General features: G+C 37.1%; 1 non-coding gene and 1 pseudogene across 1 annotated transcript; both read left to right on the forward strand.

Annotated features, from left to right (window-relative positions):
- Nucleotides 1-293: 293 nt before the first annotated feature.
- Nucleotides 294-364, forward strand: TRNAY-GUA (transfer RNA tyrosine (anticodon GUA)). The gene has a single exon. It is a non-coding gene; the product is annotated as a tRNA-Tyr (tRNA).
- A 12,144-nt stretch (nucleotides 365-12,508) lies between these two features.
- LOC149256177 (uncharacterized) lies at nucleotides 12,509-13,372 on the forward strand (annotated as a pseudogene).
- The last annotated feature ends 3,319 nt before the right edge of the window (nucleotides 13,373-16,691 follow it).

Here is a 16,691-nt window from a genome sequence, read left to right on the forward strand (position 1 = left end):
TCCAGATATAATTCCAATTAAAAAAAAAAAAGGATAAGGAAGAGGTACTTTGATACTTTCTTCCAACCACGTGAAATGGAGCTATGAACGAATGAATCAAACCATTCTTAAATGTTAATCTCACTTAGAAAATTTCCTAATGAAAATAGTCAGATCGAAAGAAAGACGGAGAACAAATTAGATCCATTTCCTTTATGGTTGACTTTAGCATACATCTCATACTATACTTAAAGGACGGACGAATGACTTGAAAGGACAAAAGATTCGATCTGTCCATGGGATTCCCATATCTCGGCGACATAGCCAAGCGGTAAGGCAGAGGACTGTAAATCCTCCATCCCCAGTTCGAATCTGGGTGTCGCCTTGTTGAGGTAAGTAAATGGAAGGAAAAGTATGTATTTCCATTACAGAACCTCTGGAGACATATTAGTACATATTACCAATATAGATAGTGAGTTACGTACATTTGATCCCGATTCCGTCGTGAATGTACGACCCTCGAGTTAGTTATAGTAACTTGTTGGTCAATGAACAAATGGATTTATTGATCTCTCATATCAGCTCGAACGTCAGTAACGTTCAGAATGCAAAGGTGGACCATTCATTTCAACTTCAACTTTGCACTATGGTTAATAGTTCCCTTATCACCTCGATGATGAAATCATTATTTTTTAGAGAACATGATCCATATGGATATAGTCGGTATAACTTGGGCTGCTTTAATGGTAGTTTTTACATTTTCCCTTTCACTCGTAGTATGGGGGAGAAGTGGGCTATAATGGTAATGCTTAAGAATCAATTATTGCGTTCCTTCCATATCATGCATGGTAATATATTCTATTCCATAAGGATCCAGTAATATTGAATCTTCGTTCCAAATTGAAACACTCTACATGGAATTATTTCCTCTTTATCCCCGTAAGGGATGTACGTAATCCCTTATCATTATCACTTTCCTATGAAAAATCTTATTTTCTTCAACAGGTTTGAATTCATTAGTTCTTTTCTAGAATGAGTCGATAATCTCATTTCTTCCACGGAAGAACGATCTCTCTTCTCTTTCTTAGTAGGAATAGAAAGAGTCCCCATTTTATCGGATGGTTCCGAATTGATCGTATCTGATATGAATTCCGTTCTCGAAAAAATATGGGACATAAGTCATAGATTCCTTTGATTTTTCATATACCATTTCAAGTGCTATATCTAACATGTGCTAGATATATATGTTCGTACCGAAAAAAAGATGTTCAACTTTGATCCTAAAGAATCCGCAAGTACGTTCAGAATTAAGTCAGTCTGCATTGGGTCTATTTTTCCAGGAGCAGGAAGAAGGTGATGTGATCAGCTCCGCTATCTTATGGTACGAGGTCCTTCATCCTACATTTACCATATATGGATAAGTACCATTAAGATATATTTATCCATATATGGGTGTAAAAGAAAAAGTAGTACAAAAGAAACGGTTAGATATTCTTTTCCTCCGTACTAATTTTTTTTCTTTTCAAAAAAAATTAAAAGCAATCCCTACCCTGTATTGTTGTAATACAATAGATCTACCCTACCCTATATTGTTGTAATATAAAATATCTCATAACCTATTTTATACTTATGATTTGGATCATAAAGATCTATCTAGTGATCAGCAATCAATTGATTTTCATCAAAATCAATTGCTTCCACTTCTTTCACTGGCCGTTTTGACGTAAGGGATAAGTAGAAAAGCAGTAGGAACTGCAAGGAACAGTAGAACAACAATAAATGCAAGGGTATTTACTTCCATGATATCCTTATTTTAACTTTGTTCAAAAATAGCTCGAGATTTGATCTCATTTTGATCTCATAGAGATGAATGAATCTTTCTTTCAAGATCCATGAAATAGATGTATGTCATTGATAGAATTGGTTCGAGTAACGGAATCTAACTAATGGATTGAATGAATTCTTCGATGGAAATAGTATAACCTAATACGATCACTTTCGATAAGACTAGTAGTAAAAACTTACGTGCATAAGAAAACGTTCCGATCAACACATGTTTGGTATAATTTCGAAAGAATAGGATTCGTACGAATAAGAACCTTATGCTCCTCCAGAAGGCGTTCGTCAGACATGAGAGATATTTTGCTTGGATCTCCACGATTTAGATGGAATTGTGAATCTATCTCGCTTCGGTGATGATATAGAAAGAAGTATCCCATATCGAATTTATCCAGAGGCCCACCCATGACCCTGGAATGATAAGGACTAGTCGATCCAGATCCTAACATGATCATTCACAGTTCACTTACTATTGGATCAGGACTGACGAGACTCGAACCCGCAACTTTCGTCTTGATAGGGCGGTACTCTAACCAATTGAGCTACAATCCCAATACAGTACAGTTCACCTACTATTGGATAATATTTATTTCATGATAGGTGCTAGATAGGTCATATAGATTATGCGAGTGTTAGGTCGATTAAATATCTTATCCTTCTCTTTCATTTTTGAAATGTATCGATTCATACAGAATTGGGCATCTACGATATGAATAGATATCGATGTCGGGGTTCAATAACCAATTATCTTTTCATTCATGATTAGCATGAATATAACCATACCGATAGATTGGTATTGATGATATTGGTTGGGTCGAGTTGGATTTGAACCAGCGTAGGCATATTGCCAACGGATTTACAGTCCGTCCTCATTAACCACTCGGGCATCGACCCAGGAACAAGACAGTAATTGAAAATTATTTAGGATACCTAACGAATGGATCATGGTACCCCCAGGGGAAGTTGAATCCCCGTTGCCTCCTTGAAAGAGAGATGTCCTGATCCACTAGACGATAGGGGCCACCAATCTATTCTTTATAATATGAAAGTGATCGGGAAGTTGTCAATAGTATGACCAGAATTCTTGGTTTCCTCAAGTTTTTTTTTTCAATAAACTTGCCTATCGATAAAATGGAGTCCCTTCAGAAATTAATTATTGCAACTAAAACAACTCTAAAGCAATTTACGGAATCTCTATTTGTGATCCATCGGCCCAGTTCCGATAAAAAAGACTTTATGGACTCAAATTATACAAAATGTTTCATGCTTGATAATTTTAATCATTTTAATAGTGAATGGGGCTTATCGTTCTCTGATCGAAGTTATCCGGAAAAGACTCAAAAAAATATAAATGGGTTGGTTGGACAAAAGATCGATCCGTATGTTACAATCGGATCGTGGCGGGTATAGTTTAGCGGTAAAAGTGTGATTCGTTACATTATCAACTCGAATAATGGAAGGATCTTTTACATGGATCTTTGATCCATCTAAAGCTCTATTTCCATATAGGTTCAAAACCTCCCCTATACCATCCATCCAGATTTCATATGTTACACAACTTCATATACTTTACGTTCCCATATTAGAGTATAGTGCTTCACTTCCTAATTCAGACCAACTAAAGAATGATAAGAATGGCTGCATAGAATCCGGAACCATATAGAAAGAGGGAAGAGCACTCAAACCTCTTATAGCGGTAGTCCTTCATTGGGTTCCATCTCACTAGTTGTAAGGTCTACCTACATGGGTGACAAACTACATGCATTTCAGGTCTAGGGCTCCATGGGATGGGGCCGGTAGTGAGGAACCAACCATCAACAAAGAAGACTAAGAACCTATCATTCTAGTCCTTGAATGGAGCAGGAAATCGGAAAGGTACGAAGTCACTTGTCCCTCCGGGGGCAAGGAAATCTCATATATAAAGAATCGATTTCTCTCAATATTTAGACACGAGACCATCCATAAGCCAAGCTATTGGCGGGAGTGATTTCGCCACCCGAGCGTACATACCATACTATGGCAAGCGGGTTCATTCTTAGCTGCTACTCCACTTTGTTGGCCATGACTCAATCAATTGAACAGCCCCTGCTCCTTCCGTTATAAGCTGAGTCACTCCTTGCTGTCCCATCCCGAAGTAAGTATGCTCCGGTCATCAAAGGTCTGCGGGTGTTTTAGGTAGGGCCCGTTCACCTGTCCGAGAGGTACGCCCCCAGGTACTAACCGGTCAATGGTTTTATGGATGCCCTGGTCCTAAGTTCTGGGTTTCTATGCCCCGGTCCGGGCTGAGCTAACGGTATGTCTTAACAACTCCGTTAATTGGATAGGTCTTCCACCCATCCGGGAAATAATGCCATATTTGACCTATAAAACCTTTAGGAATGAAAGCTTGGCGGTCAACATACCTATTAGGGACCCAAACCCGGCCTTTATAGCAGAGGGATAGACATGAGAGCGGGAGGCATACTCTTCATCTTAGACCAGCGGTTCAACCACATGCGGCAAACAGCGCTTTTAGACTGGTAGATCAACTCCAATTGGTTCAATTTATAAATAACTAGAACTAGTTAGGATGCTTACATAAGTAGGATGGTAAACAGCAAGCAACCCAAAGGAATCTACACATGATCCCGGACAATTCAGTAGTTCCCACCAAGCAAGTAGGCGCGTCTCGTCAACGATCGAAGCAAACAGATGTGTATCACGAAAAAAACACCGATGTAGTACTCTTACTATTTAGCCACTCACCCTAGACAATATTTTTTAGGAATCTTAGACTTGACTTAGACTGTTTGATACTAGCCGAGTTATATTAGTATGAGAACTACTAGGATATTTTCATTGATGCTTGCTCGATGATTTTATTGATGGCGGGCTTTGCTTGCTATATTTGGATTTTCGGGTGGGTAGGACAATGGAACAACAACACGGATGGTGGCTTCTAGGCTTGACAAATACGGACAGCTGCTGGTCGAATCGAATCAACCCGGGCGGGATAGGAGAGAGAGAGAAACACAACTGGTGGAATGCTTTTACTTACGCGATTATGGATAGATTTAACACCTTGGCTTCGGCTTGGCTTAACGCTTACATCGACAAGAGCCGCGATTGATTGAGGGAACAACCAACAGATAGCTGGCCCACGACTATTTGGTGGCCAATGGACGGATGTCCATATGACGCGGAAGGGTAGACACACACTACTTCCTAAGGACCGTTATTCAGTTAGCTCAGCGTAGGCGTATACGACACTACAGAAAGTATGGTGTTTTCAAAGTGATGGATGAAGGCAAGGCAGAGGGACCATTACTAACTCAAAGTAATCCTATATAATGAGATTGATTTCGGTAACTAGAGGTAGCCTTGAGCAATATATAAACCCCCCAAAAGAAATCAAAGCGTAATTACATCCCATTCCTCCTTCCGCCATTTCAATTCTAGCTATTTTAAATGATTCCCCGGTGACCCTGCCCATTATTAAGATGAAAAACATAGCCGAATAACCTGTCCCGCAATGACCCACGCAACAAATAAGTACTGCGTAAGTTATAGGGCAGAAGTGAGAAGTAAATGTTGTTGCCCTGGAACCTACCATAGGCCACCAATTCATAAACTACTGGCGCCTTCAAGTTCAAAAAAAGGTAAAAGATCTATTTATGGGGTCTGGTCTGCCCTTTCAAAGAGAAAGAAGCTTTATTGAAATGTTGGTAAATTCCATGGATGAACATGGCCTTAATAGAAATCAAATTTTCCCCCGCATGAACCTAAGTAACGGTTGGGTGTCTCTGAATTGTAGGTAATTCTGAGCATTGTCCCTAATAGGAATAGGAATAGATATGCTTAACCAACTGCTACTAGATCTTCTATTGTATAAGCTGCTATTGGTGGTGTTGCTGGATCTACTACTTCAGTATCTTAGTAAACAACATAAACTAGCTCTTCGACTGGGTAAAATGCAACTACTGATTGTGGTGGTTCTTAATCAATGGGACTTAAACAAGTGGATAGAAATTTGGCGATATTAGAGGCAAAGCGAAGGACCACTTCACTCTCTCCTCTTTCGGACTTTAGCTTCATTACTGGTTGGTAGGCTACAGCTTGTGACCTGCTACAATAGGCAGCCTATGACCATACTCTCATAAGGTCCAGCTCCGGTAGAGCCAGCAACCGTATAGGCTTACCTGTGACTGACCAATAGAGCGTAAAGGCTAAGCTCAGTGACAACCCCCGCCAGTCAAACTCCCTCCTTTCCATCCGCTACTAAGAGGCTCTCGCTCCGAAGAACTTAGCTTAGGCGGAGACTCTAAATAAGCCTAATAGGTGTATAAGACCTTACTACTCGTTATGTTCTGACTCGTTCCTAGAAGCTTCTGGTATGAAGTGCAGATGGCATTCTATTTTTTTCCAATCAATGGTATTATTACATTCTATTTCCGTTTTTGGTATCAATCTCTCCAACAACGGAGATAACCCTGTCGTTTCCTGACAGTGAAAACCCAACCCATGTATATCCTCATGATCCACACTCGACTTTCTACTGCCTCCTTGGCCTTGATTCCCAAGCCATTCTCTCTAATCGCCTTAGTTCCAATTCGAAAACTTATTGTTCCATCATCCAAGCCAGATCGATATCTTGTTGCAGAGTCTGAACCATAGGAAGGAGAGCACACCTCTGGGGTTAAGGTAGCAGGGGCAAAGGCAGGGACAGAGGCTTCACCTCCAGTTATAGATCGAAATTGAACAGTAGATCCACTAGCACCTCGCCTAGAATTCCTTCCATTTGCTCGATATTGAGACCTACTAGTGGTGATTGAAGTAGCATCTAAGCGCGCATCTGAGTCATCAGCTTAAAAGGCAGTTTCATCAATACCAATTTTCATAGCATCAGTAGCAGAGCCAATTGAAGTTCGAGCATATTTCGTTGCTTACTTTTTCTTTTTCGAGTTTTTTACCACCCACCAGTAGCATTTTATGCAATAAAGGCAGGGACAAAGCCAAGTACGAATCCAACAACTCATTAGAAGGTCGTCTTCTTTGAAACCCATTTCTTACATATTTTCTTTCCCACTCCACACTTTACTTTTATTTGAAACGCGATACCTGCGCTCGCTCATAGAGATGCGATAAATTTTCTTCTGCGTCCTCTTACCCCGAAGAGAGGAATCCCTTCCTTTTGGGAGGGACTCCTGGGAACGAATCCAGCGGAGACAGGGCCTGTAGCTCAGAGGATTAGAGCACGTGGCTACGAACCACGGTGTCGGGGGTTCGAATCCCTCCTCACCCACCCTGAAAGGGGACAAAAGGGAGGCCTTTCGGGGGTAGGGAGATTATGATTGGGATAGCGGACGCAAAGCTATGGAACTTAGTCTTCACAAAGGGTCATTTATCGAAAATGATACCCGGTACGTCCGAGAGTAACCAGCATATTTGTGTCTAACCTCCTATAAATCTTCCTCATTATTAGATTTAGATTAGGGTTATAGAACGAGAGATTCTTCCAAATCTGAGGGAAAATAGATTGACAACATGCAGGGATCGAATTCTGACTTCCAGGGAACGAACTTATAGTTCTAACAACTCGTAACGGGTCGAGTGACTAGTAACGGGTCGAGAAAATAGAGGCCTCTTCACCTTCATCTCTCGAAATGTTATCACATCAGGAGAATAATGGATTTGTTTCTTCGAACTTTTTACTATTTTGAAGAGACCGTTGTTTCCATTTTGCCTTCCCCAGACGACTGGGATCCTATCTTGATCCTGTGGTGATTTTTCATTCATATATTATGAACAAGGACAGGTAAATATAAACTCTGGCTAACCAGAGAACCAAAATAGATGCTAGTTTCGTATCGGGTGGGGTGGGTATCCCCCTACCTCCAGCAGAATCGTCAATTTAGAGTTCTACCTCGCACCTACCCGCAAGGTAGTCATTCTGAAACTATAGTAAGTCAAAGTGCACGGGGTCATTGGGCGTGGATGTTCTTATTCGGGCATCTTGTTTGGGCTACTGGATTTATGTTCCTTATTTACTGGCATGGATATTGGCAGGAACTGATCGAAACTCTTGCATGGGCCCATGAACGCACGCCTTTAGCTAATTTAGTTCGATGGAGAGACAAGCCAGTAGCCCTTTCCATTGTTCAAGCACGATTAGTTGGATTAGCTCACTTTTCCGTAGGTTATATATTCACTTATGCAACTTTTTTAATTGCCTCTACATCAGGTAAATTTGGTTAATTCTTCTTCATCAATTTCTCTGTGGGGTATTGTCATTGATACAATGATAATACCCCACAGAGAAAAAGTAATCAACATAATATTACTCCATCTAAAATCTGATCTATATTTTGATTCCTGGTAGGTAATAGTATCGACTGAACTATTATGGCGAGAAAGAGTCTCGTTCAGAGAGAGAAGAAGAGACAAGCGCTGGAACGGAAATATCATTTAATTCGTCAATCTTTGGAGGAAAAAAGCAAAGTGTCATCATTGGATGACAAATGGGAAATTCATAGAAAATTGCAATCTTCACCTCGTAACAGTGCACCTACACGTCTCCATCGACGTTGTTCTTCGACTAGAAGACCTAGAGACAACTATCGAGACTTTGGATTCTCCGGACACATACTCCATGAGATGGCCCACGCATGTTTATTGCCCGGGATAAAAAATCGAGTTGGTAGGAAAAGAAAAAAAGTAATTGAAGTTTCTTACATGATAATGGGATATAGTACCCCTATCCCTATATAGGGATAGGGGTACTATATCCCATTATTGTTTTGTGTACCCATTCTGATTATGATATAAATCAATGGTGTGGAGTAGATTAGTCTGGTAGCTCACAAGGCTCATAACCTTGAGGTCATGGGTTCAAATCCTGTCTCTGCCAGACCAGAACATACGAAGTATTTTGGTCCGGAAAGGATTACTCTCTCACTTATCAATTTATAATTGAATTATAAGGGAGGAAAAGAAACGATCAATACATGAACTATTTTTTTTCATATTCCATGTGAAGGGCGAGTAGCGGGGATCGAACCCGCATCTTCTCCTTGGCAAAGAGAAATTTTACCATTCAACCATACCCGCATTTCAATTATATGAATATCTATATATTCATATAATTAAAATGGAAAATACATATATATGTTCAATCCCATTCGTAAGTAGATACCATTTTTGAATGGTCCAATTATTAATTCAATTACGGATATGGAAAAACCCTCCTCCTTGGGCCTGAAGTAAAAGGCTCTTCAGAAAAGCTATAAAACCCTCCGGGAGGAGGGGGAGGGAGTGTGAACCTAAAACATCTAGAACATATCTAAGATATGAAAGAATTAATGATACCTACAAAAAGGACTGATCCGATCCATAATGATACACCCGAAAATACAACATTTTTGCTACTTGACCAACCATCGGGAGAGGCAATTGCAACAGGTACACCAATCGCTAGTAAAAATGAAATAGCAATTAATGCAAACACCGCCGATTGGAAAGCAATAGTCATGGTTGTGATCTTACAAGCTCCCAACAGATTGAATAGGCTATACCATCTGATCCCCAATTTTCAATTCTGATCATTGTAGGTCTGGCTGCTATGAGAGATTCAATATTCTAGAAATGAAATATCCAACGAGGTAGGACCATCTTGATGAAGATAACAGATCGGTCTTCTGTACTATAAATATGGATCGATTTCAACAAGTTGCACACCCATATTCCAAAAATCCTTAGAGAAAAGTAATTACACGATCAAACTATTGGAACAAGATAAGCTAAAAACTCAAAGCCACTATTTGGTCTGGGTTTAAATCCCTCAGTTCTTTTTTTTTCTTCAAGAGCTCACCAGGTGAATTTTGGAGTTCCTCAACCCCAACTAACCGGAATCCCATCCAATAAAACGGAAGAATTATAAATCTTCAAGATAATAGATAGGATCACTGCAAATAGAGCCATTGCAAAACCCATAAGAGGAGTAGTTCCCCATCCAGGAGCTACTTTACCATATTCTGAATTAAGCGGTTTTAAGGTCGTTCCTACAAGGGTTTCTTTTGGCGTGGTTTTGGAAGTATCATCAATGGTCTGTGTAGCCATAGAAACTATTGTATTGGTTGAGATCTGTTAACTTTGTTATTATATGGTAAACTTACCATGATATTGGGATCACCTAATAATGGAAACTGAAACCTTAGTCACCATCTCCATATCTTGTTTACTTGTAAGCTTTACAGGTTATGCCATATACACCGCCTTTGGGCAACCCTCTAAACAACTTAGGGATCCTTTTGAGGATCATGAGGACTAATTGAAATAATGACCTTCCCTATAGGGAAGGTCATTCTTTCTTTGATGGGAGAGAAAGAATGACGATTTGGAGAAGCAAAATTATTTTCCGCCTTTAGTCGGAAGTTTGGGTGGTTCTCGGAAGAAAATAGTGAAAAAGATTATCCCTAGGGTCGATACCAACAAGAATGTATAAACCAATGCTTCCATAGATTTGATTTGATCGTAACTTACAATTATGGAGATAGCTTTCGTACTAATATTTATTAGAGAAGAGATAGGAGCAATATCATACCACTTGTCTTTTAGTAGTTGGATCTCCCAATTTTTGGAATGCTCCAAATTCTACTCGAGCATCCAGATCCGAATCGATACCAGCAAACACATCTCTGAATAAGGTCCTAGCACCATGCCAAATGTGTCCAGAAAATAAAAGGAGAGCAAATGTAGCATGTCCAAAAGTAAACCAACCCCTTGGACTACTACGAAAAACACCATCAAATTTTAGAGTAGCACGATCTAATTCAAAAATTTCACCTAATTGAGCACGTCTAGAGTATTTTTTAACTATAGCAGGATCACCAAAACTGACCCTGTCAAGTCCACCACCATAGAACTCAACAGTTACACCTACTTGTTCAACACTATACTTTGATTCTGCCCTCCTAAAAGGAATATCGGCTTTCACAATTCCTTCTTTGTCCACCAAAACTACTGGAAATGTTTCGAAAAAGGTAGGCATATGACGTACAAAAAGCTAATTTCCCTCCTTATCTTTGAAGATAGTAGTTACATAATTGGAAAGATCTTACTTCCATACATATATTTTTATCTCTCAAAAAATGTGAAAGTACATATTACTAAAAATTTTCAATGATCAATTTAGCAATTACTTAAAATTAAAAATTAGCAACTAAGATTTCAAAACTATAACTTATGTATAAAATTATTATTATTATTTAAAATTAGCAATTACTTTTTGATGATGATGATGATTAACCTCCGCTGAGACCAAACGTTGGTCTATCGGACCTAAAGAAACAGATTTTTTATTTTGATTTAAGATTTTATTCCTATGCTCAAAAAGCTTGGAGAGAAGCCTCCCGAGGTCACTATAATTTTGACATTGTAAAAGGCTAGGAAGGTCAGTATTGTAACAAAGATTGTGAAACTGAGATCTAATGTAGGTCATCAACCCCACCTTAGAAGATCAAAAGTATCTCTCTATTTTAACTAGCTCAAAGAAGAAAATTAATATAGTCAAGATTAGAACGAACTCTCATGAGCTCCATAGTGAAACTGGGAGTTGCGCACTTCCTAAAACACCATGGATGGAAAGGTTCTACCATCTCTGTGAGAATACGAACATCGAAGATGAAAATCACTTCCCCTTAGAGTGCCCCGCATACAACGACATTAGATCTCAATGTCAAAATCTTTGTTGCAATACTGGCCTTCCTAGCCTTTTAGGATGTCAAAATTATAGTAAGCTCCTAAGGCTTCTCTCCAAGATTTTTGAGCATAGGAATAAAATCTTAAATCAAACTAAATAATTTGTTTTCGATAGACTAAAGTTTGGTCTCAGTGGACGTTAACCACCACCATCATCATCATCATATAAAGAGCAACTATCAAGTAGCAACCCATCATTTTTATATTTTATTGTTATTTTTTAAATTATTTTTTTTTTAATTTTAATTTTTATTTATTTATTTTTATTTTTTAATAATTCTTTTATAATGTTATTTTGTAATATTGTCTTTTTACTGTATATTAAAATTTAAATGGTTTAATAGAAATAATTAATATAAAATTTTCAATATTTTATTTTATTTGATGTTTAAATAGCTTACTAGAATAAGTTAATATGAAATTTTCAATATTTTATTTTATGTTTGAAATTGCAAAATTACTAATTTAAAAATTACACTAAAAACTACCACATTCATATTAATAAATGTGATTGATATATGTTAATGAGCCTAAACACTTGATTGCAAGTAACATAATATTAAAAATAAAAATACAATTTAGAATTTAGAAAATTAAAAATACTATTATGAACTTCCATTCCCAAGGAAACAACAAGATTCATTAGGTTAAAAACCATAAAACTACAATGTTGACGGAGAATATATAGAATGAATTCATTGAGTCGAGAGGCTCATTCTATAGCCCAGTATGATGGGTAAAGTTGTTCCATCATCAAAATTGAATTGAAATTTTGCTCATGTTCGCCAAAATAAAGAAAAACAACTATACAAAACATTTAAATAAGGAGTAGTCTACCTAGGCGGAGGAATGGGCCGGTTTCCGTCACCGCCCGGAAAAACCTCCGGCTCCGGTCGCCGGAAATTCCTCCGCCCAGCTCCGCCACCCGCCGCGAGCTCCGCCCACCGCTGCCGCGAGCTCCGCTCAGTTCAATTTCGTAAACTTCCAGCTATTAATAAACATGGATGCGTGGCGCAGTGGTAATGCGGCTGACTCCAGATTACAAGGTTACGTGTTCGATTCACAAGGTTAGATATTTTTCAAACTCTCGCTAAACATTCGTTTTACGCGCGAACAAATCCCAGGGATGGATTCTATTTCAAAGAGGGCTTCTTGTATGGCGGCTGTGGGAGCAATCGAGGGTTTCAGAATCTTCACAGATCAGAGGGCCTTCAATTTCAAGAATGTACTAATAACGCCCAAGTTATTCTCTATTTCTCCTAATATTCTCTATTTCCCCTAATATTTTTGGGATTGCTTCTGCCACTGGCGTTGGCGCTGCTGCTGTTGCCCTGAAATCTGCTATTGTTTCTTCTGTTTCTGAAGCGATTCTGACTCCTCATGTTCAAGAAGAAGCAGCAAAATCAAAGAAAGCAGAATTGAAGGATGATTCATTGAGATGCGTGATGTTTCTCAGCTGCTGGGCTCCAAACTGAAATTGAAATACAATTCAATTGTGTCACGGTAGAGACATATAGGGAGAGGGATCGATCACCTGCTAGAATGAAAAAAGAAGAATTAAAAGACGATTCATTGTGATGCGCGGTGTATCTGAGCTGTTGGGCTCCACACTGAAATTGAAACAGAGTTCAATTCGGTCACTATAGAGAGGCAGAGGGAAAGGGATCGATCACCTGTTGGCGCTCCAGCATGATGGCCGCCCAACCGCCAGAATATAAGTTGTATATTATGAATGTATTTTGTAAACGAATGAATGGATTGCAATTCTCTGGTTTGAAAGGACACAGAATTTTGGTATTAAAGGTTGTCTTTCTTTTTTATCTCCTCTTGTTGGCCGCCCGTGTCATTTCGTTTCATTTCACTACTGAACTACATCGTCCATTATCATTTTGGAATCTTCTCTTCATCCTCTTGCTCTTAACTTCCCCAAGTATTGCAATCCCCGGGTCGGTAACTACCTGGGTCGTTTGCGACAGTGTCTTTTTATCATATAATTAAAGGTTTCGATGTTTACCCAAACGAATCAACTGTTTTTGAACCACACTGACAGCATATTGCAAGAAGTAAATCTGAGAGTAATATAAAAATGTAATTTCAGAAATGCGAACCGCATGCGGAAATCCAGGGATAAATTAAACGCAGGGAAAAGGCAACTTCTATTGATTAGAATTGAGACAATACGATAAAGCAAAAAATATAAGTACTTGGAATTTAAATCCTCTCACAGTATTTCAATAACAGGAATTCAAACTCTCTTGCAATTTCCGAATTCCCAAATTACAGTACATAAGTTGAAATATCTATTTTCTACTCTCACAGAAAAGAATGCAAAGCGATGATAAAGGTGGAGGTACATTAAAAGCTCATACCCTGCGAACTGACGATAACTATATATCCATCCCTGGGATTTGTTCGCGCGTAAAACGAATGTTTAGCGAGAGTTGGAAAAATATCTAACCTTGTGAATCGAACACGTAACCTTGTAATCTGGAGTCAGCCGCGTTACCACTGCGCCACGCATCCATGTTTATTAATAGCTGGAAGTTTACGAAATTGAACTGGGCGGAGCTCGCGGCGGCGGTGGGTGGAGCTCGCGGCGGGTGGCGGAACTGGGCGGAGGAATTTCCGGCGGCCGGAGCCGGAGGTTTTTCCGGGCGGTGACGGAAACCGGCCCATTCCTCCGCCTAGGTAGACTACTCCTTTAAATAATGTTGGCTTAGGAAAAAAATTACACCTAAAGAATTGGATCCCTCTAGGCCCATTTTAGATCCGTATTTAAAATGGATCTAGACTAGTGTAAGTCTTTTTTGTGAATTATTTCTAATTAAAAATAATTTTTTAAATAACTTAAATGCTTTTTTAATGAATTTCCACTATTTTAAAATATATTTTTTATTTGATAACAAAAAGATGTAAATGAATATTTTGAAAAATTAAATTTCTTTTTATTTTGAAACATATGATTTACTTTTTATGATGTGTTTGTAAGCGTTGAGAAAAATAAGGTAAATAAATATTTTGATCAAATTTCCTAAGTTTATTGGTCAAGACAGTTAACCTTTTGGAGTTTTAAATGATGTAATTTAATAAAAATAAATTTAATTGGAATGTTATGTTTTCCAAAAACATGTTTAATAAATAGATATTTTGGATTTAAAGAGATTATTTTATTTTTGGGATTTGAATAGAATATTTTAGTAAAATTAAACCTTTAATTTTTAATAATTTAGGAAAGAAGTAGTTAATTTTGGTGTATTTTTTAATTAATATAAAATACTTATTTTGTATTTCTTTTAAATTTTAATTAATTTTTTAAAGTTTCAATTTTAATAGGTAAAAAAATTAAAATTAAAATGAAAAAGTTATATGGTAAAATTTTTAGTTTATTTATTTTAAATAATTTATAAATTAATTAATTTTTAATAAAAATGAAATAGGTAATACTTACAATAAATACATCATGAGGTACATGGTTATATCTTAAAAAAAGATGAGTCTTTTTGTTTAGCGAAACTATAATTTTTCCTAAAGGGACTCTAAAGTGGACCACCTAAAAACAAAATTTACATGTTATATTGTAAATGATTAATAATGCAATCTTTCATAACTATGCATTGTGAATCGATTTACCTCTTAGGAATATGAGAGGACCTCACTTGACCATTGATTTTTAAATCAGCCAATATTAATTTACCCTCTTCATTCCACTACTCCCATACCATACCATATGAACATGGGGATATATATATATATATATATATATATATATATATATATAATAAGTGGTAAAAGGTTTTTATATGTTATGTATAAAAAATTAAGCTCAAAGTTAATGAAAAATATAAAGGGGTATAAAAAATGTTAATGAAAAAATGGATATCTACAATATTTAGTGAAAGTAAGGTTTTTTTTAAATTGAGAAATGTGTATTAAGTTCTTATTATGCCGTGAATCCACATGTTATGTGAGAACTTCATTGAATGAAGCATCTGTGCTTCACTCACACATAATTTGTTATCTTTATTGAGAACATAGAGAACATCAAGATATGCGAGACTTTTTAATATTTTGTCCTTAGAAGAGGAGCCCTTCACATGTACTATTAAAGAAAACCATTCTTCAAGTTCTTTATAATGAAATTTCATGAAAGGTATTTAGCTTTGGAAACAACCATTTTTCAAGTTCTTTATAATGAAATTTCATGAAAGGTATTTAGCTTTGGAAACATTATCTTGATCGTAAAGGAAACTAGGGGAATTGTTTGTGCCTAGTTACAAATGAGAAGGTTGTGTCCACGAGTAGTGATATGGGTGATGTCACGCCATAACGCATGTTGAAGATTTGCAATTCGGGCTTTGTAATGATGGCCATTGCTGGTGATTGGGAAGAAGCCGAGATAAACACACAATCCTCCCATATTAATCTCTTGGATGAAACTCACTAGGAGGTTGGTAACAACATGCCATTATATAAATTTTGATCACATCTAATGGGAACAAAATTGAAAATAGACTTGCTATCAAAGAGAGGTATTGATAAGGAACATGGTAAGTTTTTCTTTTCAGCATATGAACAAGGAGTCATGATAAATCCTGGAAGCATAAATTTTTCATAGATATTGGAGTTATGATAGATTGTACTTTTTTGTATAATACTAGTAATTACAAGGTAATGTAAACAGGAGATAACTCTAGACATATTTTAAATTAAAAGATAGTTTTTTTGTATTTTGAACTTTAGATGGACACAGGTAAGATTCATAGGATTAAGTAGTAAAAAATAAGTATGGAAAAATGTTAAAATACAAACGAATTGAAAAATTATGCTCATTCTACAAACAATGTACTATCTATTTTTATCGAATCGAGAGGCTCATTCTACAACCTAGTATGAGGGGTATGTGTAACTCTGTCATCGATCTGTACCCTTTAAAATAAAAATAAATGTTAAAAATTATGTTCTAAATAGAAAAATGATGTTGGATATAATAAAAAAATGAATATGTTGTAAAGTAATTCGAAGTAAAAAAATGTGACAAAGATGTTTAATTTTTGTAATTTGATTATCCATAAAATATTTTAATACAAATTAATAATGACATATACTTAAGAATATGTTAATAATAAAAAACCATATTA

Source organism: Pinus tabuliformis, chromosome 7, assembly GCF_031772625.1.
Source record: "Pinus tabuliformis cultivar Carrire ecotype Pingquan chromosome 7, CPIR1, whole genome shotgun sequence".
Taxonomy (NCBI): domain Eukaryota; kingdom Viridiplantae; phylum Streptophyta; class Pinopsida; order Pinales; family Pinaceae; genus Pinus; species Pinus tabuliformis.